This window comes from Salminus brasiliensis, chromosome 24, assembly GCF_030463535.1.
Source record: "Salminus brasiliensis chromosome 24, fSalBra1.hap2, whole genome shotgun sequence".
NCBI classification, from domain to species: Eukaryota; Metazoa; Chordata; class Actinopteri; order Characiformes; family Bryconidae; genus Salminus; species Salminus brasiliensis.
Window position 1 is genome coordinate 23209831 of NC_132901.1, and position 21486 is coordinate 23231316.

General features: G+C 40.8%; 32 non-coding genes across 32 annotated transcripts; all 32 read left to right on the forward strand.

Annotated features, from left to right (window-relative positions):
- The first annotated feature begins 903 nt into the window (after positions 1–903).
- trnaq-cug (transfer RNA glutamine (anticodon CUG)) lies at positions 904–975 on the forward strand. The gene has a single exon. It is a non-coding gene; the product is annotated as a tRNA-Gln (tRNA).
- A 267-nt stretch (positions 976–1242) lies between these two features.
- trnaq-uug (transfer RNA glutamine (anticodon UUG)) lies at positions 1243–1314 on the forward strand. Its single transcript has one exon. It is a non-coding gene; the product is annotated as a tRNA-Gln (tRNA).
- Positions 1315–2329: 1015 nt separating this feature from the next.
- trnaq-cug (transfer RNA glutamine (anticodon CUG)) lies at positions 2330–2401 on the forward strand. Its single transcript has one exon. It is a non-coding gene; the product is annotated as a tRNA-Gln (tRNA).
- A 123-nt stretch (positions 2402–2524) lies between these two features.
- On the forward strand, positions 2525–2596 carry trnaq-cug (transfer RNA glutamine (anticodon CUG)). Its single transcript has one exon. It is a non-coding gene; the product is annotated as a tRNA-Gln (tRNA).
- Positions 2597–2863: 267 nt separating this feature from the next.
- trnaq-uug (transfer RNA glutamine (anticodon UUG)) lies at positions 2864–2935 on the forward strand. Its single transcript has one exon. It is a non-coding gene; the product is annotated as a tRNA-Gln (tRNA).
- A 1014-nt stretch (positions 2936–3949) lies between these two features.
- On the forward strand, positions 3950–4021 carry trnaq-cug (transfer RNA glutamine (anticodon CUG)). Its single transcript has one exon. It is a non-coding gene; the product is annotated as a tRNA-Gln (tRNA).
- A 1548-nt stretch (positions 4022–5569) lies between these two features.
- trnaq-cug (transfer RNA glutamine (anticodon CUG)) lies at positions 5570–5641 on the forward strand. The gene has a single exon. It is a non-coding gene; the product is annotated as a tRNA-Gln (tRNA).
- A 267-nt stretch (positions 5642–5908) lies between these two features.
- Positions 5909–5980, forward strand: trnaq-uug (transfer RNA glutamine (anticodon UUG)). Its single transcript has one exon. It is a non-coding gene; the product is annotated as a tRNA-Gln (tRNA).
- Positions 5981–6995: 1015 nt separating this feature from the next.
- trnaq-cug (transfer RNA glutamine (anticodon CUG)) lies at positions 6996–7067 on the forward strand. Its single transcript has one exon. It is a non-coding gene; the product is annotated as a tRNA-Gln (tRNA).
- A 123-nt stretch (positions 7068–7190) lies between these two features.
- On the forward strand, positions 7191–7262 carry trnaq-cug (transfer RNA glutamine (anticodon CUG)). Its single transcript has one exon. It is a non-coding gene; the product is annotated as a tRNA-Gln (tRNA).
- Positions 7263–7529: 267 nt separating this feature from the next.
- Positions 7530–7601, forward strand: trnaq-uug (transfer RNA glutamine (anticodon UUG)). Its single transcript has one exon. It is a non-coding gene; the product is annotated as a tRNA-Gln (tRNA).
- Positions 7602–8615: 1014 nt separating this feature from the next.
- trnaq-cug (transfer RNA glutamine (anticodon CUG)) lies at positions 8616–8687 on the forward strand. Its single transcript has one exon. It is a non-coding gene; the product is annotated as a tRNA-Gln (tRNA).
- Positions 8688–8953: 266 nt separating this feature from the next.
- On the forward strand, positions 8954–9025 carry trnaq-uug (transfer RNA glutamine (anticodon UUG)). The gene has a single exon. It is a non-coding gene; the product is annotated as a tRNA-Gln (tRNA).
- A 1015-nt stretch (positions 9026–10040) lies between these two features.
- On the forward strand, positions 10041–10112 carry trnaq-cug (transfer RNA glutamine (anticodon CUG)). Its single transcript has one exon. It is a non-coding gene; the product is annotated as a tRNA-Gln (tRNA).
- Positions 10113–10235: 123 nt separating this feature from the next.
- trnaq-cug (transfer RNA glutamine (anticodon CUG)) lies at positions 10236–10307 on the forward strand. Its single transcript has one exon. It is a non-coding gene; the product is annotated as a tRNA-Gln (tRNA).
- A 267-nt stretch (positions 10308–10574) lies between these two features.
- trnaq-uug (transfer RNA glutamine (anticodon UUG)) lies at positions 10575–10646 on the forward strand. Its single transcript has one exon. It is a non-coding gene; the product is annotated as a tRNA-Gln (tRNA).
- Positions 10647–11661: 1015 nt separating this feature from the next.
- trnaq-cug (transfer RNA glutamine (anticodon CUG)) lies at positions 11662–11733 on the forward strand. Its single transcript has one exon. It is a non-coding gene; the product is annotated as a tRNA-Gln (tRNA).
- A 123-nt stretch (positions 11734–11856) lies between these two features.
- On the forward strand, positions 11857–11928 carry trnaq-cug (transfer RNA glutamine (anticodon CUG)). The gene has a single exon. It is a non-coding gene; the product is annotated as a tRNA-Gln (tRNA).
- Positions 11929–12195: 267 nt separating this feature from the next.
- On the forward strand, positions 12196–12267 carry trnaq-uug (transfer RNA glutamine (anticodon UUG)). The gene has a single exon. It is a non-coding gene; the product is annotated as a tRNA-Gln (tRNA).
- A 1015-nt stretch (positions 12268–13282) lies between these two features.
- trnaq-cug (transfer RNA glutamine (anticodon CUG)) lies at positions 13283–13354 on the forward strand. The gene has a single exon. It is a non-coding gene; the product is annotated as a tRNA-Gln (tRNA).
- A 123-nt stretch (positions 13355–13477) lies between these two features.
- trnaq-cug (transfer RNA glutamine (anticodon CUG)) lies at positions 13478–13549 on the forward strand. Its single transcript has one exon. It is a non-coding gene; the product is annotated as a tRNA-Gln (tRNA).
- Positions 13550–13816: 267 nt separating this feature from the next.
- trnaq-uug (transfer RNA glutamine (anticodon UUG)) lies at positions 13817–13888 on the forward strand. Its single transcript has one exon. It is a non-coding gene; the product is annotated as a tRNA-Gln (tRNA).
- A 1015-nt stretch (positions 13889–14903) lies between these two features.
- Positions 14904–14975, forward strand: trnaq-cug (transfer RNA glutamine (anticodon CUG)). Its single transcript has one exon. It is a non-coding gene; the product is annotated as a tRNA-Gln (tRNA).
- A 123-nt stretch (positions 14976–15098) lies between these two features.
- Positions 15099–15170, forward strand: trnaq-cug (transfer RNA glutamine (anticodon CUG)). Its single transcript has one exon. It is a non-coding gene; the product is annotated as a tRNA-Gln (tRNA).
- Positions 15171–16524: 1354 nt separating this feature from the next.
- trnaq-cug (transfer RNA glutamine (anticodon CUG)) lies at positions 16525–16596 on the forward strand. The gene has a single exon. It is a non-coding gene; the product is annotated as a tRNA-Gln (tRNA).
- Positions 16597–16719: 123 nt separating this feature from the next.
- On the forward strand, positions 16720–16791 carry trnaq-cug (transfer RNA glutamine (anticodon CUG)). The gene has a single exon. It is a non-coding gene; the product is annotated as a tRNA-Gln (tRNA).
- A 267-nt stretch (positions 16792–17058) lies between these two features.
- Positions 17059–17130, forward strand: trnaq-uug (transfer RNA glutamine (anticodon UUG)). The gene has a single exon. It is a non-coding gene; the product is annotated as a tRNA-Gln (tRNA).
- A 1014-nt stretch (positions 17131–18144) lies between these two features.
- trnaq-cug (transfer RNA glutamine (anticodon CUG)) lies at positions 18145–18216 on the forward strand. Its single transcript has one exon. It is a non-coding gene; the product is annotated as a tRNA-Gln (tRNA).
- A 1548-nt stretch (positions 18217–19764) lies between these two features.
- Positions 19765–19836, forward strand: trnaq-cug (transfer RNA glutamine (anticodon CUG)). The gene has a single exon. It is a non-coding gene; the product is annotated as a tRNA-Gln (tRNA).
- A 267-nt stretch (positions 19837–20103) lies between these two features.
- Positions 20104–20175, forward strand: trnaq-uug (transfer RNA glutamine (anticodon UUG)). The gene has a single exon. It is a non-coding gene; the product is annotated as a tRNA-Gln (tRNA).
- Positions 20176–21190: 1015 nt separating this feature from the next.
- trnaq-cug (transfer RNA glutamine (anticodon CUG)) lies at positions 21191–21262 on the forward strand. The gene has a single exon. It is a non-coding gene; the product is annotated as a tRNA-Gln (tRNA).
- A 123-nt stretch (positions 21263–21385) lies between these two features.
- Positions 21386–21457, forward strand: trnaq-cug (transfer RNA glutamine (anticodon CUG)). Its single transcript has one exon. It is a non-coding gene; the product is annotated as a tRNA-Gln (tRNA).
- The last annotated feature ends 29 nt before the right edge of the window (positions 21458–21486 follow it).

Consider the following 21486-nt stretch of genomic DNA (forward strand, 5'->3'; position numbering starts at 1 on the left):
AAACTGCACTTTTGTTGCCAAAACACTCACGCATCTTTGTGTCGACGTTTCTCCCGACACTGTCAGACGAGGATCTGTAGAAACAAAAATTGAGGGTTTCTGGGCGCACTCACGATTGCGCTGCTCCATGAACCACAGCGTGTACGCGAACGGGAGAGGAAGGGAAGGAGAACGTGCGAGTGAAAGAGCAAGCAAGAGAGAGAGTGGATGGAGTGGGAAAGAGTGCGCGAGAGGAAGAGATCACGCTGTAGAAAACTATCGCGAGCCCGACGCTCAGTTGACAAACAACGGAACATTTATTTAACATAAAGATACCAATGACATAATCAGTATATTTGTACGAAACAATAAACAAAGAAATAATATTCACTATATTACGCTAAATTATTCAGCCTCTTTTGCGAACTTGTTGGCTCTTTGCAAAACAAACAAAAAAAACAGACCAATTTAAATAACTCAACACAACTAATATAACAAGTGCTTTCTCCAAATCCAATCACTGAAAGCTGAACAGCCATACTAAAAATGCGACTGTCAAGAGACAACAATGTAGGAAAATTAAGAATGGCCTCAAATTGAGAATAGTCACGTCACACTGATTGACCGTCACATATCAGGCACAACAGGTCTTAGTTTTTCATAAAAAAATAAAACACTAAGTGAGTAAGAAGCTGTCTTGCCTAAAACAATATCGTTACAGGCAAGTGAGGTTCCGTGGTGTAATGGTTAGCACTCTGGACTCTGAATACAGCGTTTTGAGTTCAAATCTCGGTGGAACCTAATAGGATTTATTTGTTTAATTTTAAGTAGTAAGAAATAAATGGAAAGTGTTGCAAATTCTGCTGGACTGGTATACTTAGAATAGTCACGTTACATTGATTTTCCATCCAGTGCCTCATGCGTGGTTCCATGGTGTAATGGTTAGCGCTCTGGACTCTGAATCCAGCGTTCCGAGTTCAAATCTCGGTGGAACCTAGATGCATTTCTGTGGCCCCACCTGCTAACAGGACCTCTGCAAGTGGAGTGGAGAATATTCTGGTGAAGATTGCTCCCGACCATATTGCTTGAGACTGACCTTTAACACCCTCAACCTATAGGTATCAGGAGGTATGCTATTTAAAACCTTGGATGTTTCTAATTGAAATTCCAATGGAATAAACAGGCACAATAGGCATCGGTTTTTGCATCTAAACATTAGTAAGTGAAACTCTGGGGATAATACATGTGACGAGCATGCAAGTTGGTTCCATGGTGTAATGGTTAGCACTCTGGACTTTGAATCCAGTGATCCGAATTCAAATCTCGGTGGAACCTGTAAATGTTTATTTGTTGCCACCCGCGGACGGGACGTATTTGTAGTAAAGTAAAATAATAATTAAATAAAAATTTGCGATGTAATGGATACACTCGTGTATCCTCTGCTGAAAGCTCCTTCAGCTGCTGCTCGAAGCTGTTCATTCCCTTTCATAGTGTGTAAACAAAGACAGAGATTTGTGTTTTGGAACAATATGTATCATGACTGCAAAAATGCAGAGAAGGTAAACGAATATACTGTTTTTGAATCGCATACAAACCGGATCCCTGGAAACAGATGTTAAGGAAGAGGGATCAACATGGACGAAACTGCACTTTTGTTGCCAAAACACTCACGCATCTTTGTGTCGACGTTTCTCCCGACACTGTCAGAAGAGGATCTGTAGAAACAAACTTTGAGGGTTTCTGGGCGCACACACGATTGAGCTGCTCCATGAACCACAGCGTGTACGCGAACGGGAGAGGAAGGGAAGGAGAACGTGCGAGTGAAAGAGCAAGCAAGAGAGAGAGTGGATGGAGTGGGAAAGAGTGCGCGAGAGGAAGAGATCACGCTGTAGAAAACTATCGCGAGCCCGACGCTCAGTTGACAAACAACGGAACATTTATTTAACATAAAGATACCAATGACATAATCAGTATATTTGTACGAAACAATAAACAAAGAAATAATATTCACTATATTACGCTAAATTATTCAGCCTCTTTTGCGAACTTGTTGGCTCTTTGCAAAACAAACAAAAAAAACAGACCAATTTAAATAACTCAACACAACTAATATAACAAGTGCTTTCTCCAAATCCAATCCCTGAAAAGCTGAACAGCCATACTAAAAATGCGACTGTCAAGAGACAACAATGCAGGAAAATTAAGAATGGCCTCAAATTGAGAATAGTCACGTCACACTGATTGACCGTCACATATCAGGCACAACAGGTCTTAGTTTATCATTAAAAAATAAAACACTAAGTGAGTAAGAAGCTGTCTTGCCTAAAACAATATCGTTACACGCAAGTGAGGTTCCATGGTGTAATGGTTAGCACTCTGGACTCTGAATCCAGCGATCCGAGTTCAAATCTCGGTGGAACCTAATTGGATTTATTTGTTTAAATTTAAGTAGTAAGAAATAAATGGAAAGTGTTGCAAATTCTGCTGGACTGGTATACTTAGAATAGTCACGTTCCATTGATTTTCCATCCAGTGCCTCATGCGTGGTTCCATGGTGTAATGGTTAGCACTCTGGACTCTGAATCCAGCGATCCGAGTTCAAATCTCGGTGGAACCTAGCTGCATTTCTGTGGCCCCACCTGCTAACAGGACCTCTGCAAGTGGAGTGGAGAATATTCTGGTGAAGATTACTCCCGACCATATTGCTTGAGACTGACCTTTAACACCCTCAACCTATAGGTATCAGGAGGTATGCTATTTAAAACCTTGGATGTTTCTAATTGAAATTCCAATGGAATAAACAGGCACAATAGGCATCGGTTTTTGCATCTAAACATTAGTAAGTGAAACTTTGGGGATAATACATGTGACCAGCATGCAAGTTGGTTCCATGGTGTAATGGTTAGCACTCTGGACTTTGAATCCAGTGATCCGAGTTCAAATCTCGGTGGAACCTGTAATTATTAATTTGTCGCCACCCGCAGACGGGACGTATTTGTAGTAAAGTAAAATAATAATTAAATCAAACTTTGCGATGTAATGGAATACACTCGTGTATCATCTGCTGAAAGCTCCTTCAGCTGCTGCTCGAAGCTGTTCATTCCCTTTCATAGTGTGTAAACAAAGACAGAGATTTGTGTTTTGGAACAATATGTATCATGACTGCAAAAATGCAGAGAAGGTAAAGGAATATACTGTTTTTGAATCGCATACAAACCGGATCCCTGGAAACAGTTGTTAAGGAAGAGGGATCAACATGGACGAAACTGCACTTTTGTTGCCAAAACACTCAAGCATCTTTGTGTCGACGTTTCTCCCGACACTGTCAGAAGAGGATCTGTAGAAACAAACTTTGAGGGTTTCTGGTCGCACTCACGATTGAGCTGCTCCATGAACCACAGCGTGCACGCGAACGGGAGAGGAAGGGAAGGAGAACGTGCAAGTGAAAGAGCAAGCAAGCGAGAGAATGGATGGAGTGGGAAAGAGTGCGCGAGAGGAAGAGATCACGCTGTAGAAAACTAACGCGAGCCCGACGCTCAGTTGACAAACAACGGAACATTTATTTAACATAAAGATACCAATGACATAATCAGTATATTTGTACGAAACAATAAACAAAGAAATAATATTCACTATATTACGCTAAATTATTCAGCCTTTTTTGCGAACTTGTTGGCTCTTTGCAAAAAAAAAAAAAAACAGACCAATTTAAATAACTCAACACAACTAATATAACAAGTGCTTTCTCCAAATGCAATCCCTGAAAAGCTGAACAGCCATACTAAAAATGCGACTGTCAAGAGAAAACAATGCAGGAAAGTTAAGAATGGCCTCAAATTGAGAATAGTCACGTCACACTGATTGACCGTCACATATCAGGCACAACAGGTCTTAGTTTTTCATTAAAAAATGAAACACTACGTGAGTAAGAAGCTGTCTTGCCTAAAACAATATCCTTAAAGGCATGTGAGGTTCCATGGTGTAATGGTTAGCACTCTGGACTCTGAATCCAGCGATCCGAGTTCAAATCTCGGTGGAACCTCGATTCATTTCTTTGGCCCCACCTGCTAACAGGACCTCTGCAAGTGGAGTGGAGAATATTCTGGTGAAGATTACTCCCGACCATATTGCTTGAGACTGACCTTTAACACCCTCAACCTATAGGTATCTGGAGGTATGCTATTTGAAACATTGGATGTTTCTAATTGAAATTCCAATGGAATAATCAGGCACAATAGGATTCGGTTTTTGCATCTAAACATTAGTAAGTGAAACTCTGGAGATAATACATGTGACCAGCATGCAAGTTGGTTCCATGGTGTAATGGTTAGCAGTCTGGACTTTGAATCCAATGATTCGAATTCAAATCTCGGTGGAACCTGTAAATATTTATTTGTCGCCACCCGCGGACGGGACGTATTTGTAGTAAAGTAAAATAATAATTAAATCAAACTTTGCGATGTAATGGATACACTCGTGTATCCTCTGCTGAAAGCTCCTTCAGCTGCTGCTCGAAGCTGTTCATTCCCTTTCATAGTGTGTAAACAAAGACAGAGATTTGTGTTTTGGAACAATATGTATCATGACTGCAAAAATGCAGAGAAGGTAAAGGAATATACTGTTTTTGAATCGCATACAAACCGGATCCCTGGAAACAGATGTTAAGGAAGAGGGATCAACATGGACGAAACTGCACTTTTGTTGCCAAAACACTCACGCATCTTTGTGTCGACGTTTCTCCCGACACTGTCAGACGAGGATCTGTAGAAACAAAAATTGAGGGTTTCTGGGCGCACTCACGATTGCGCTGCTCCATGAACCACAGCGTGTACGCGAACGGGAGAGGAAGGGAAGGAGAACGTGCGAGTGAAAGAGCAAGCAAGAGAGAGAGTGGATGGAGTGGGAAAGAGTGCGCGAGAGGAAGAGATCACGCTGTAGAAAACTATCGCGAGCCCGACGCTCAGTTGACAAACAACGGAACATTTATTTAACATAAAGATACCAATGACATAATCAGTATATTTGTACGAAACAATAAACAAAGAAATAATATTCACTATATTACGCTAAATTATTCAGCCTCTTTTGCGAACTTGTTGGCTCTTTGCAAAACAAACAAAAAAAACAGACCAATTTAAATAACTCAACACAACTAATATAACAAGTGCTTTCTCCAAATCCAATCACTGAAAGCTGAACAGCCATACTAAAAATGCGACTGTCAAGAGACAACAATGTAGGAAAATTAAGAATGGCCTCAAATTGAGAATAGTCACGTCACACTGATTGACCGTCACATATCAGGCACAACAGGTCTTAGTTTTTCATTAAAAAATAAAACACTAAGTGAGTAAGAAGCTGTCTTGCCTAAAACAATATCGTTACAGGCAAGTGAGGTTCCGTGGTGTAATGGTTAGCACTCTGGACTCTGAATACAGCGTTTTGAGTTCAAATCTCGGTGGAACCTAATAGGATTTATTTGTTTAATTTTAAGTAGTAAGAAATAAATGGAAAGTGTTGCAAATTCTGCTGGACTGGTATACTTAGAATAGTCACGTTACATTGATTTTCCATCCAGTGCCTCATGCGTGGTTCCATGGTGTAATGGTTAGCGCTCTGGACTCTGAATCCAGCGTTCCGAGTTCAAATCTCGGTGGAACCTAGATGCATTTCTGTGGCCCCACCTGCTAACAGGACCTCTGCAAGTGGAGTGGAGAATATTCTGGTGAAGATTGCTCCCGACCATATTGCTTGAGACTGACCTTTAACACCCTCAACCTATAGGTATCAGGAGGTATGCTATTTAAAACCTTGGATGTTTCTAATTGAAATTCCAATGGAATAAACAGGCACAATAGGCATCGGTTTTTGCATCTAAACATTAGTAAGTGAAACTCTGGGGATAATACATGTGACGAGCATGCAAGTTGGTTCCATGGTGTAATGGTTAGCACTCTGGACTTTGAATCCAGTGATCCGAATTCAAATCTCGGTGGAACCTGTAAATGTTTATTTGTTGCCACCCGCGGACGGGACGTATTTGTAGTAAAGTAAAATAATAATTAAATAAAAATTTGCGATGTAATGGATACACTCGTGTATCCTCTGCTGAAAGCTCCTTCAGCTGCTGCTCGAAGCTGTTCATTCCCTTTCATAGTGTGTAAACAAAGACAGAGATTTGTGTTTTGGAACAATATGTATCATGACTGCAAAAATGCAGAGAAGGTAAACGAATATACTGTTTTTGAATCGCATACAAACCGGATCCCTGGAAACAGATGTTAAGGAAGAGGGATCAACATGGACGAAACTGCACTTTTGTTGCCAAAACACTCACGCATCTTTGTGTCGACGTTTCTCCCGACACTGTCAGAAGAGGATCTGTAGAAACAAACTTTGAGGGTTTCTGGGCGCACACACGATTGAGCTGCTCCATGAACCACAGCGTGTACGCGAACGGGAGAGGAAGGGAAGGAGAACGTGCGAGTGAAAGAGCAAGCAAGAGAGAGAGTGGATGGAGTGGGAAAGAGTGCGCGAGAGGAAGAGATCACGCTGTAGAAAACTATCGCGAGCCCGACGCTCAGTTGACAAACAACGGAACATTTATTTAACATAAAGATACCAATGACATAATCAGTATATTTGTACGAAACAATAAACAAAGAAATAATATTCACTATATTACGCTAAATTATTCAGCCTCTTTTGCGAACTTGTTGGCTCTTTGCAAAACAAACCAAAAAAACAGACCAATTTAAATAACTCAACACAACTAATATAACAAGTGCTTTCTCCAAATCCAATCCCTGAAAAGCTGAACAGCCATACTAAAAATGCGACTGTCAAGAGACAACAATGCAGGAAAATTAAGAATGGCCTCAAATTGAGAATAGTCACGTCACACTGATTGACCGTCACATATCAGGCACAACAGGTCTTAGTTTATCATTAAAAAATAAAACACTAAGTGAGTAAGAAGCTGTCTTGCCTAAAACAATATCGTTACACGCAAGTGAGGTTCCATGGTGTAATGGTTAGCACTCTGGACTCTGAATCCAGCGATCCGAGTTCAAATCTCGGTGGAACCTAATTGGATTTATTTGTTTAAATTTAAGTAGTAAGAAATAAATGGAAAGTGTTGCAAATTCTGCTGGACTGGTATACTTAGAATAGTCACGTTCCATTGATTTTCCATCCAGTGCCTCATGCGTGGTTCCATGGTGTAATGGTTAGCACTCTGGACTCTGAATCCAGCGATCCGAGTTCAAATCTCGGTGGAACCTAGCTGCATTTCTGTGGCCCCACCTGCTAACAGGACCTCTGCAAGTGGAGTGGAGAATATTCTGGTGAAGATTACTCCCGACCATATTGCTTGAGACTGACCTTTAACACCCTCAACCTATAGGTATCAGGAGGTATGCTATTTAAAACCTTGGATGTTTCTAATTGAAATTCCAATGGAATAAACAGGCACAATAGGCATCGGTTTTTGCATCTAAACATTAGTAAGTGAAACTTTGGGGATAATACATGTGACCAGCATGCAAGTTGGTTCCATGGTGTAATGGTTAGCACTCTGGACTTTGAATCCAGTGATCCGAGTTCAAATCTCGGTGGAACCTGTAATTATTAATTTGTCGCCACCCGCAGACGGGACGTATTTGTAGTAAAGTAAAATAATAATTAAATCAAACTTTGCGATGTAATGGAATACACTCGTGTATCATCTGCTGAAAGCTCCTTCAGCTGCTGCTCGAAGCTGTTCATTCCCATTCATAGTGTGTAAACAAAGACAGAGATTTGTGTTTTGGAACAATATGTATCATGACTGCAAAAATGCAGAGAAGGTAAACGAATATACTGTTTTTGAATCGCATACAAACCGGATCCCTGGAAATAGATGTTAAGGAAGAGGGATCAACATGGACGAAACTGCACTTTTGTTGCCAAAACACTCACGCATCTTTGTGTCGACGTTTCTCCCGACACTGTCAGAAGAGGATCTGTAGAAACAAACTTTGAGGGTTTCTGGGCGCACTCACGATTGAGCTGCTCCTTGAACCACAGCGTGCATGCGAACGGGAGAGGAAGAGAAGGAGAACGTGCGAGTGAAAGAGCAAGCAAGCGAGAGAGTGGATGGAGTGGGAAAGAATGCGCGAGAGGAAGAGATCACGCTGTAGAAAACTAACGCGAGCCCGACGCTCAGTTGACAAACAACGGAACATTTATTTAACATAAAGATACCAATGACATAATCAGTATATTTGTACGAAACAATAAACAAATAAATAATATTCACTATATTACGCTAAATTATTCAGCCTCTTTTGCGAACTTGTTGGCTAGTTGCAAAACAAAAAAAAAACAGACCAATTTAAATAACTCAACACAACTAATATAACAAGTGCTTTCTCCAAATCCAATCCCTGAAAAGCTGAACAGCCATACTAAAAATGCGACTGTCAAGAGAAAACAATGCAGGAAAGTTAAGAATGGCCTCAAATTGAGAATAGTCACGTCACACTGATTGACCGTCACATATCAGGCACAACAGGTCTTAGTTTTTCATTAAAAAATGAAACACTACGTGAGTAAGAAGCTGTCTTGCCTAAAACAATATCCTTACAGGCACGTGAGGTTCCATGGTGTAATGGTTAGCACTCTGGACTCTGAATCCAGCGATCCGAGTTCAAATCTCGGTGGAACCTAGATCCATTTTTTGGCCCCACCTGCTAACAGGACCTCTGCAAGTGGAGTGGAGAATATTCTGGTGAAGATTACTCCCGACCATATTGCTTGAGACTGACCTTTAACACCCTCAACCTATAGGTATCAGGAGGTATGCTATTTAAAACCTTGGATGTTTCTAATTGAAATTCCAATGGAATAAACAGGCACAATAGGCATCGGTTTTTGCATCTAAACATTAGTAAGTGAAACTCTGGGGATAATACATGTGACCAGCATGCAAGTTGGTTCCATGGTGTAATGGTTAGCACTCTGGACTTTGAATCCAGTGATCCGAGTTCAAATCTCGGTGGAACCTGTAAATGTTTATTTGTTGCCACCCGCGGACAGGACGTATTTGTAGTAAAGTAAAATAATAATTAAATAAAAATTTGCGATGTAATGGATACACTCGTGTATCCTCTGCTGAAAGCTCCTTCAGCTGCTGCTCGAAGCTGTTCATTCCCTTTCATAGTGTGTAAACAAAGACAGAGATTTGTGTTTTGGAACAATATGTATCATGACTGCAAAAATGCAGAGAAGGTAAACGAATATACTGTTTTTGAATCGCATACAAACCGGATCCCTGGAAACAGATGTTAAGGAAGAGGGATCAACATGGACGAAACTGCACTTTTGTTGCCAAAACACTCACGCATCTTTGTGTCGACGTTTCTCCCGACACTGTCAGAAGAGGATCTGTAGAAACAAACTTTGAGGGTTTCTGGGCGCACTCACGATTGAGCTGCTCCATGAACCACAGCGTGCACGCGAACGGGAGAGGAAGGGAAGGAGAACGTGCGAGTGAAAGAGCAAGCAAGAGAGAGAGTGGATGGAGTGGGAAAGAGTGCGCGAGAGGAAGAGATCACGCTGTAGAAAACTATCGCGAGCCCGACGCTCAGTTGACAAACAACGGAACATTTATTTAACATAAAGATACCAATGACATAATCAGTATATTTGTACGAAACAATAAACAAAGAAATAATATTCACTATATTACGCTAAATTATTCAGCCTCTTTTGCGAACTTGTTGGCTCTTTGCAAAACAAACAAAAAAAACAGACCAATTTAAATAACTCAACACAACTAATATAACAACTGCTTTCTCCAAATCCAATCCCTGAAAAGCTGAACAGCCATACTAAAAATGCGACTGTCAAGAGACAACAATGTAGGAAAATTAAGAATGGCCTCAAATTGAGAATAGTCACGTCACACTGATTGACCGTCACATATCAGGCACAACAGGTCTTAGTTTTTCATCAAAAAATAAAACACTAAGTGAGTAAGAAGCTGTCTTGCCTAAAACAATATCGTTACAAGCAAGTTAGGTTCCATGGTGTAATGGTTAGCACTCTGGACTCTGAATCCAGCGATCCGAGTTCAAATCTCGGTGGAACCTAATTGGATTTATTTGTTTAAATTTAAGTAGTAAGAAATAAATGGAAAGTGTTGCAAATTCTGCTGGACTGGTATACTTAGAATAGTCACGTTCCATTGATTTTCCATCCACTGCCTCATGCGTGGTTCCATGGTGTAATGGTTAGCACTCTGGACTCTGAATCCAGCGATCCGAGTTCAAATCTCGGTGGAACCTAGATGCATTTCTGTGGCCCCACCTGCTAACAGGACCTCTGCAAGTGGAGTGGAGAATATTCTGGTGAAGATTACTCCCGACCATATTGCTTGAGACTGACCTTTAACACCCTCAACCTATAGGTATCAGGAGGTATGCTATTTAAAACCTTGGATGTTTCTAATTGAAATTCCAATGGAATAAACAGGCACAATAGGCATCGGTTTTTGCATCTAAACATTAGTAAGTGAAACTCTGGGGATAATACATGTGACCAGCATGCAAGTTGGTTCCATGGTGTAATGGTTAGCACTCGGGACTTTGAATCCAGTGATCCGAGTTCAAATCTCGGTGGAACCTGTAAATGTTTATTTGTTGCCACCCGCGGACGGGACGTATTTGTAGTAAAGTAAAATAATAATTAAATAAAAATTTGCGATGTAATGGATACACTCGTGTATCCTCTGCTGAAAGCTCCTTCAGCTGCTGCTCGAAGCTGTTCATTCCCTTTCATAGTGTGTAAACAAAGACAGAGATTTGTGTTTTGGAACAATATGTATCATGACTGCAAAAATGCAGAGAAGGTAAACGAATATACTGTTTTTGAATCGCATACAAACCGGATCCCTGGAAACAGATGTTAAGGAAGAGGGATCAACATGGACGAAACTGCACTTTTGTTGCCAAAACACTCACGCATCTTTGTGTCGACGTTTCTCCCGACACTGTCAGAAGAGGATCTGTAGAAACAAACTTTGAGGGTTTCTGGGCGCACTCACGATTGAGCTGCTCCATGAACCACAGCGTGCACGCGAACGGGAGAGGAAGGGAAGGAGAACGTGCGAGTGAAAGAGCAAGCAAGAGAGAGAGTGGATGGAGTGGGAAAGAGTGCGCAAGAGGAAGAGATCACGCTGTAGAAAACTATCGCGAGCCCGACGCTCAGTTGACAAACAACGGAACATTTATTTAACATAAAGATACCAATGACATAATCAGTATATTTGTACGAAACAATAAACAAAGAAATAATATTCACTATATTACGCTAAATTATTCAGCCTCTTTTGCGAACTTGTTGGCTCTTTGCAAAACAAACAAAAAAAACAGACCAATTTAAATAACTCAACACAACTAATATAACAAGTGCTTTCTCCAAATCCAATCCCTGAAAAGCTGAACAGCCATACTAAAAATGCGACTGTCAAGAGACAACAATGTAGGAAAATTAAGAATGGCCTCAAATTGAGAATAGTCACGTCACACTGATTGACCGTCACATATCAGGCACAACAGGTCTTAGTTTTTCATCAAAAAATAAAACACTAAGTGAGTAAGAAGCTGTCTTGCCTAAAACAATATCGTTACAAGCAAGTTAGGTTCCATGGTGTAATGGTTAGCACTCTGGACTCTGAATCCAGCGATCCGAGTTCAAATCTCGGTGGAACCTAATTGGATTTATTTGTTTAAATTTAAGTAGTAAGAAATAAATGGAAAGTGTTGCAAATTCTGCTGGACTGGTATACTTAGAATAGTCACGTTCCATTGATTTTCCATCCAGTGTCTCATGCGTGGTTCCATGGTGTAATGGTTAGCACTCTGGACTCTGAATCCAGCGATCCGAGTTCAAATCTCGGTGGAACCTAGATGCATTTCTGTGGCCCCACCTGCTAACAGGACCTCTGCAAGTGGAGTGGAGAATATTCTGGTGAAGATTACTCCCGACCATATTGCTTGAGACTGACCTTTAACACCCTCAACCTATAGGTATCAGGAGGTATGCTATTTAAAACCTTGGATGTTTCTAATTGAAATTCCAATGGAATAAACAGGCACAATAGGCATCGGTTTTTGCATCTAAACATTAGTAAGTGAAACTCTGGGGATAATACATGTGACCAGCATGCAAGTTGGTTCCATGGTGTAATGGTTAGCACTCGGGACTTTGAATCCAGTGATCCGAGTTCAAATCTCGGTGGAACCTGTAAATGTTTATTTGTTGCCACCCGCGGACGGGACGTATTTGTAGTAAAGTAAAATAATAATTAAATAAAAATTTGCGATGTAATGGATACACTCGTGTATCCTCTGCTGAAAGCTCCTTCAGCTGCTGCTCGAAGCTGTTCATTCCCTTTCATAGTGTGTAAACAAAGACAGAGATTTGTGTTTTGGAACAATATGTATCATGACTGCAAAAATGCAGAGAAGGTAAACGAATATACTGTTTTTGAATCGCATACAAACCGGATCCCTGGAAACAGATGTTAAGGAAGAGGGATCAACATGGACGAAACTGCACTTTTGTTGCCAAAACACTCACGCATCTTTGTGTCGACGTTTCTCCCGACACTGTCAGAAGAGGATCTGTAGAAACAAACTTTGAGGGTTTCTGGGCGCACTCACGATTGAGCTGCTCCATGAACCACAGCGTGCACGCGAACGGGAGAGGAAGGGAAGGAGAACGTGCGAGTGAAAGAGCAAGCAAGAGAGAGAGTGGATGGAGTGGGAAAGAGTGCGCAAGAGGAAGAGATCACGCTGTAGAAAACTATCGCGAGCCCGACGCTCAGTTGACAAACAACGGAACATTTATTTAACATAAAGATACCAATGACATAATCAGTATATTTGTACGAAACAATAAACAAAGAAATAATATTCACTATATTACGCTAAATTATTCAGCCTCTTTTGCGAACTTGTTGGCTCTTTGCAAAACAAACAAAAAAAACAGACCAATTTAAATAACTCAACACAACTAATATAACAAGTGCTTTCTCCAAATCCAATCCCTGAAAAGCTGAACAGCCATACTAAAAATGCGACTGTCAAGAGACAACAATGTAGGAAAATTAAGAATGGCCTCAAATTGAGAATAGTCACGTCACACTGATTGACCGTCACATATCAGGCACAACAGGTCTTAGTTTTTCATCAAAAAATAAAACACTAAGTGAGTAAGAAGCTGTCTTGCCTAAAACAATATCGTTACAAGCAAGTTAGGTTCCATGGTGTAATGGTTAGCACTCTGGACTCTGAATCCAGCGATCCGAGTTCAAATCTCGGTGGAACCTTATTGGATTTATTTGTTTAAATTTAAGTAGTAAGAAATAAATGGAAAGTGTTGCAAATTCTGCTGGACTGGTATACTTAGAATAGTCACGTTCCATTGATTTTCCATCCAGTGTCTCATGCGTGGTTCCATGGTGTAATGGTTAGCACTCTGGACTCTGAATCCAGCGATCCGAGTTCAAATCTCGGTGGAACCTAGATGCATTTCTGTGGCCCCACCTGCTAACAGGACCTCTGCAAGTGGAGTGGAGAATATTCTGGTGAAGATTACTCCCGACCATATTGCTTGAGACTGACCTTTAACACCCTCAACCTATAGGTATCAGGAGGTATGCTATTTAAAACCTTGGATGTTTCTAATTGAAATTCCAATGGAATAAACAGGCACAATAGGCATCGGTTTTTGCATCTAAACATTAGTAAGTGAAACTCTGGGGATAATACATGTGACCAGCATGCAAGTTGGTTCCATGGTGTAATGGTTAGCACTCGGGACTTTGAATCCAGTGATCCGAGTTCAAATCTCGGTGGAACCTGTAAATGTTTATTTGTTGCCACCCGCGGACGGGACGTATTTGTAGTAAAGTAAAATAATAATTAAATAAAAATTTGCGATGTAATGGATACACTCGTGTATCCTCTGCTGAAAGCTCCTTCAGCTGCTGCTCGAAGCTGTTCATTCCCTTTCATAGTGTGTAAACAAAGACAGAGATTTGTGTTTTGGAACAATATGTATCATGACTGCAAAAATGCAGAGAAGGTAAACGAATATACTGTTTTTGAATCGCATACAAACCGGATCCCTGGAAACAGATGTTAAGGAAGAGGGATCAACATGGACGAAACTGCACTTTTGTTGCCAAAACACTCACGCATCTTTGTGTCGACGTTTCTCCCGACACTGTCAGAAGAGGATCTGTAGAAACAAACTTTGAGGGTTTCTGGGCGCACTCACGATTGAGCTGCTCCATGAACCACAGCGTGCACGCGAACGGGAGAGGAAGGGAAGGAGAACGTGCGAGTGAAAGAGCAAGCAAGAGAGAGAGTGGATGGAGTGGGAAAGAGTGCGCAAGAGGAAGAGATCACGCTGTAGAAAACTATCGCGAGCCCGACGCTCAGTTGACAAACAACGGAACATTTATTTAACATAAAGATACCAATGACATAATCAGTATATTTGTACGAAACAATAAACAAAGAAATAATATTCACTATATTACGCTAAATTATTCAGCCTCTTTTGCGAACTTGTTGGCTCTTTGCAAAACAAACAAAAAAAACAGACCAATTTAAATAACTCAACACAACTAATATAACAAGTGCTTTCTCCAAATCCAATCCCTGAAAAGCTGAACAGCCATACTAAAAATGCGACTGTCAAGAGACAACAATGTAGGAAAATTAAGAATGGCCTCAAATTGAGAATAGTCACGTCACACTGATTGACCGTCACATATCAGGCACAACAGGTCTTAGTTTTTCATTAAAAAATAAAACACTAAGTGAGTAAGAAGCTGTCTTGCCTAAAACAATATCGTTACAAGCAAGTTAGGTTCCATGGTGTAATGGTTAGCACTCTGGACTCTGAATCCAGCGATCCGAGTTCAAGTCTCGGTGGAACCTAATTGGATTTATTTGTTTAAATTTAAGTAGTAAGAAATAAATGGAAAGTGTTGAAAATTCTGCTGGACTGGTATACTTAGAATAGTCACGTTCCATTGATTTTCCATCCAGTGCCTCATGCGTGGTTCCATGTTGTAATGGTTAGCACTCTGGACTCTGAATCCAGCGATCCGAGTTCAAATCTCGGTGGAACCTAGATGCATTTCTGTGGCCCCACCTGCTAACAGGACCTCTGCAAGTGGAGTGGAGAATATTCTGGTGAAGATTACTCCCGACCATATTGCTTGAGACTGACCTTTAACACCCTCAACCTATAGGTATCAGGAGGTATGCTATTTAAAACCTTGGATGTTTCTAATTGAAATTCCAATGGAATAAACAGGCACAATATGCATCGGTTTTTGCATCTAAACATTAGTAAGTGAAACTCTGGGGATAATACATGTGACCAGCATGCAAGTTGGTTCCATGGTGTAATGGTTAGCACTCGGGACTTTGAATCCAGTGATCCGAGTTCAAATCTCGTGGAACCTGTGAATGTTTATTTGTTGCCACCCGCGGACGGGACGTATTTGTAGTAAAGTAAAATAATAATTAAATAAAAATTTGCGATGTAATGGATACACTCGTGTATCCTCTGCTGAAAGCTCCTTCAGCTGCTGCTCGAAGCTGTTCATTCCCTTTCATAGTGTGTAAACAAAGACAGAGATTTGTGTTTTGGAACAATATGTATCATGACTGCAAAAATGCAGAGAAGGTAAACAAATATACTGTTTTTGAATCGCATACAAACCGGATCCCTGGAAACAGATGTTAAGGAAGAGGGATCAACATGGACGAAACTGCACTTTTGTTGCCAAAACACTCACGCATCTTTGTGTCGACGTTTCTCCCGACACTGTCAGAAGAGGATCTGTAGAAACAAACTTTGAGGGTTTCTGGGCGCACTCACGATTGAGCTGCTCCATGAACCACAGCGTGTACGCGAACGGGAGAGGAAGGGAAGGAGAACGTGCGAGTGAAAGAGCAAGCAAGAGAGAGAGTGGATGGAGTGGGAAAGAGTGCGCGAGAGGAAGAGATCACGCTGTAGAAAACTATCGCGAGCCCGACGCTCAGTTGACAAACAACGGAACATTTATTTAACATAAAGATACCAATGACATAATCAGTATATTTGTACGAAACAATAAACAAAGAAATAATATTCACTATATTACGCTAAATTATTCAGCCTCTTTTGCGAACTTGTTGGCTCTTTGCAAAACAAACAAAAAAAAACAGACCAATTTAAATAACTCAACACAACTAATATAACAAGTGCTTTCTCCAAATCCAATCCCTGAAAAGCTGAACAGCCATACTAAAAATGCGACTGTCAAGAGACAACAATGTAGGAAAATTAAGAATGGCCTCAAATTGAGAATAGTCACGTCACACTGATTGACCGTCACATATCAGGCACAACAGGTCTTAGTTTTTCATTAAAAAATAAAACACTAAGTGAGTAAGAAGCTGTCTTGCCTAAAACAATATCGTTACAAGCAAGTGAGGTTCCATGGTGTAATGGTTAGCACTCTGGACTCTGAATCCAGCGATCCGAGTTCAAATCTCGGTGGAACCTAATTGGATTTATTTGTTTAAATTTAAGTAGTAAGAAATAAATGGAAAGTGTTGCAAATTCTGCTGGACTGGTATACTTAGAATAGTCACGTTCCATTGATTTTCCATCCAGTGCCTCATGCGTGGTTCCATGGTGTAATGGTTAGCACTCTGGACTCTGAATCCAGCGATCCGAGTTCAAATCTCGGTGGAACCTAGCTGCATTTCTGTGGCCCCACCTGCTAACAGGACCTCTGCAAGTGGAGTGGAGAATATTCTGGTGAAGATTACTCCCGACCATATTGCTTGAGACTGACCTTTAACACCCTCAACCTATAGGTATCAGGAGGTATGCTATTTAAAACCTTGGATGTTTCTAATTGAAATTCCAATGGAATAAACAGGCACAATAGGCATCGGTTTTTGCATCTAAACATTAGTAAGTGAAACTTTGGGGATAATACATGTGACCAGCATGCAAGTTGGTTCCATGGTGTAATGGTTAGCACTCTGGACTTTGAATCCAGTGATCCGAGTTCAAATCTCGGTGGAACCTGTAATTATTAATTTGTCGCCACCCGCAGACGGGACGTATTTGTAGTAAAGTAAAATAATAATTAAATCAAACTTTGCGATGTAATGGAATACACTCGTGTATCATCTGCTGAAAGCTCCTTCAGCTGCTGCTCGAAGCTGTTCATTCCCATTCATAGTGTGTAAACAAAGACAGAGATTTGTGTTTTGGAACAATATGTATCATGACTGCAAAAATGCAGAGAAGGTAAACGAATATACTGTTTTTGAATCGCATACAAACCGGATCCCTGGAAATAGATGTTAAGGAAGAGGCATCAACGTGGACGAAACTGCACTTTTGTTGCCAAAACACTCACGCATCTTTGTGTCGACGTTTCTCCCGACACTGTCAGAAGAGGATCTGTAGAAACAAACTTTGAGGGTTTCTGGTCGCACTCACGATTGAGCTGCTCCATGAACCACAGCGTGCACGCGAACGGGAGAGGAAGGGAAGGAGAACGTGCAAGTGAAAGAGCAAGCAAGCGAGAGAATGGATGGAGTGGGAAAGAGTGCGCGAGAGGAAGAGATCACGCTGTAGAAAACTAACGCGAGCCCGACGCTCAGTTGACAAACAACGGAACATTTATTTAACATAAAGATACCAATGACATAATCAGTATATTTGTACGAAACAATAAACAAAGAAATAATATTCACTATATTACGCTAAATTATTCAGCCTTTTTTGCGAACTTGTTGGCTCTTTGCAAAAAAAAAAAAAAACAGACCAATTTAAATAACTCAACACAACTAATATAACAAGTGCTTTCTCCAAATGCAATCCCTGAAAAGCTGAACAGCCATACTAAAAATGCGACTGTCAAGAGAAAACAATGCAGGAAAGTTAAGAATGGCCTCAAATTGAGAATAGTCACGTCACACTGATTGACCGTCACATATCAGGCACAACAGGTCTTAGTTTTTCATTAAAAAATGAAACACTACGTGAGTAAGAAGCTGTCTTGCCTAAAACAATATCCTTAAAGGCATGTGAGGTTCCATGGTGTAATGGTTAGCACTCTGGACTCTGAATCCAGCGATCCGAGTTCAAATCTCGGTGGAACCTCGATTCATTTCTTTGGCCCCACCTGCTAACAGGACCTCTGCAAGTGGAGTGGAGAATATTCTGGTGAAGATTACTCCCGACCATATTGCTTGAGACTGACCTTTAACACCCTCAACCTATAGGTATCTGGAGGTATGCTATTTGAAACATTGGATGTTTCTAATTGAAATTCCAATGGAATAATCAGGCACAATAGGATTCGGTTTTTGCATCTAAACATTAGTAAGTGAAACTCTGGAGATAATACATGTGACCAGCATGCAAGTTGGTTCCATGGTGTAATGGTTAGCAGTCTGGACTTTGAATCCAATGATTCGAATTCAAATCTCGGTGGAACCTGTAAATATTTATTTGTCGCCACCCGCGGACGGGACGTATTTGTAGTAAAGTAAAATAATAATTAAATCAAACTTTGCGATGTAATGGATACACTCGTGTATCCTCTGCTGAAAGCTCCTTCAGCTGCTGCTCGAAGCTGTTCATTCCCTTTCATAGTGTGTAAACAAAGACAGAGATTTGTGTTTTGGAACAATATGTATCATGACTGCAAAAATGCAGAGAAGGTAAAGGAATATACTGTTTTTGAATCGCATACAAACCGGATCCCTGGAAACAGATGTTAAGGAAGAGGGATCAACATGGACGAAACTGCACTTTTGTTGCCAAAACACTCACGCATCTTTGTGTCGACGTTTCTCCCGACACTGTCAGACGAGGATCTGTAGAAACAAAAATTGAGGGTTTCTGGGCGCACTCACGATTGCGCTGCTCCATGAACCACAGCGTGTACGCGAACGGGAGAGGAAGGGAAGGAGAACGTGCGAGTGAAAGAGCAAGCAAGAGAGAGAGTGGATGGAGTGGGAAAGAGTGCGCGAGAGGAAGAGATCACGCTGTAGAAAACTATCGCGAGCCCGACGCTCAGTTGACAAACAACGGAACATTTATTTAACATAAAGATACCAATGACATAATCAGTATATTTGTACGAAACAATAAACAAAGAAATAATATTCACTATATTACGCTAAATTATTCAGCCTCTTTTGCGAACTTGTTGGCTCTTTGCAAAACAAACAAAAAAAACAGACCAATTTAAATAACTCAACACAACTAATATAACAAGTGCTTTCTCCAAATCCAATCACTGAAAGCTGAACAGCCATACTAAAAATGCGACTGTCAAGAGACAACAATGTAGGAAAATTAAGAATGGCCTCAAATTGAGAATAGTCACGTCACACTGATTGACCGTCACATATCAGGCACAACAGGTCTTAGTTTTTCATTAAAAAATAAAACACTAAGTGAGTAAGAAGCTGTCTTGCCTAAAACAATATCGTTACAGGCAAGTGAGGTTCCGTGGTGTAATGGTTAGCACTCTGGACTCTGAATACAGCGTTTTGAGTTCAAATCTCGGTGGAACCTAATAGGATTTATTTGTTTAATTTTAAGTAGTAAGAAATAAATGGAAAGTGTTGCAAATTCTGCTGGACTGGTATACTTAGAATAGTCACGTTACATTGATTTTCCATCCAGTGCCTCATGCGTGGTTCCATGGTGTAATGGTTAGCGCTCTGGACTCTGAATCCAGCGTTCCGAGTTCAAATCTCGGTGGAACCTAGATGCATTTCTGTGGCCCCACCTGCTAACAGGACCTCTGCAAGTGGAGTGGAGAATATTCTGGTGAAGATTGCTCCCGACCATATTGCTTGAGACTGACCTTTAACACCCTCAACCTATAGGTATCAGGAGGTATGCTATTTAAAACCTTGGATGTTTCTAATTGAAATTCCAATGGAATAATCAGGCACAATAGGCATCGGTTTTTGCATCTAAACATTAGTAAGTGAAACTCTGGGGATAATACATGTGACGAGCATGCAAGTTGGTTCCATGGTGTAATGGTTAGCACTCTGGACTTTGAATCCAGTGATCCGAATTCAAATCTCGGTGGAACCTGTAAATGTTTATTTGTTGCCACCCGCGGACGGGACGTATTTGTAGTAAAGTAAAATAATAATTAAATAAAAATTTGCGATGTAATGGATACACTCGTGTATCCTCTGCTGAAAGCTCCTTCAGCTGCTGCTCGAAGCTGTTCATTCCCTTTCATAGTGTGTAAACAAAGACAGAGATTTGTGTTTTGGAACAATATGTATCATGACTGCAAAAATGCAGAGAAGGTAAACGAATATACTGTTTTTGAATCGCATACAAACCGGATCCCTGGAAACAGATGTTAAGGAAGAGGGATCAACATGGACGAAACTGCACTTTTGTTGCCAAAACACTCACGCATCTTTGTGTCGACGTTTCTCCCGACACTGTCAGAAGAGGATCTGTAGAAACAAACTTTGAGGGTTTCTGGGCGCACACACGATTGAGCTGCTCCATGAACCACAGCGTGTACGCGAACGGGAGAGGAAGGGAAGGAGAACGTGCGAGTGAAAGAGCAAGCAAGAGAGAGAGTGGATGGAGTGGGAAAGAGTGCGCGAGAGGAAGAGATCACGCTGTAGAAAACTATCGCGAGCCCGACGCTCAGTTGACAAACAACGGAACATTTATTTAACATAAAGATACCAATGACATAATCAGTATATTTGTACGAAACAATAAACAAAGAAATAATATTCACTATATTACGCTAAATTATTCAGCCTCTTTTGCGAACTTGTTGGCTCTTTGCAAAACAAACCAAAAAAACAGACCAATTTAAATAACTCAACACAACTAATATAACAAGTGCTTTCTCCAAATCCAATCCCTGAAAAGCTGAACAGCCATACTAAAAATGCGACTGTCAAGAGACAACAATGCAGGAAAATTAAGAATGGCCTCAAATTGAGAATAGTCACGTCACACTGATTGACCGTCACATATCAGGCACAACAGGTCTTAGTTTATCATTAAAAAATAAAACACTAAGTGAGTAAGAAGCTGTCTTGCCTAAAACAATATCGTTACACGCAAGTGAGGTTCCATGGTGTAATGGTTAGCACTCTGGACTCTGAATCCAGCGATCCGAGTTCAAATCTCGGTGGAACCTAATTGGATTTATTTGTTTAAATTTAAGTAGTAAGAAATAAATGGAAAGTGTTGCAAATTCTGCTGGACTGGTATACTTAGAATAGTCACGTTCCATTGATTTTCCATCCAGTGCCTCATGCGTGGTTCCATGGTGTAATGGTTAGCACTCTGGACTCTGAATCCAGCGATCCGAGTTCAAATCTCGGTGGAACCTAGCTGCATTTCTGTGGCCCCACCTGCTAA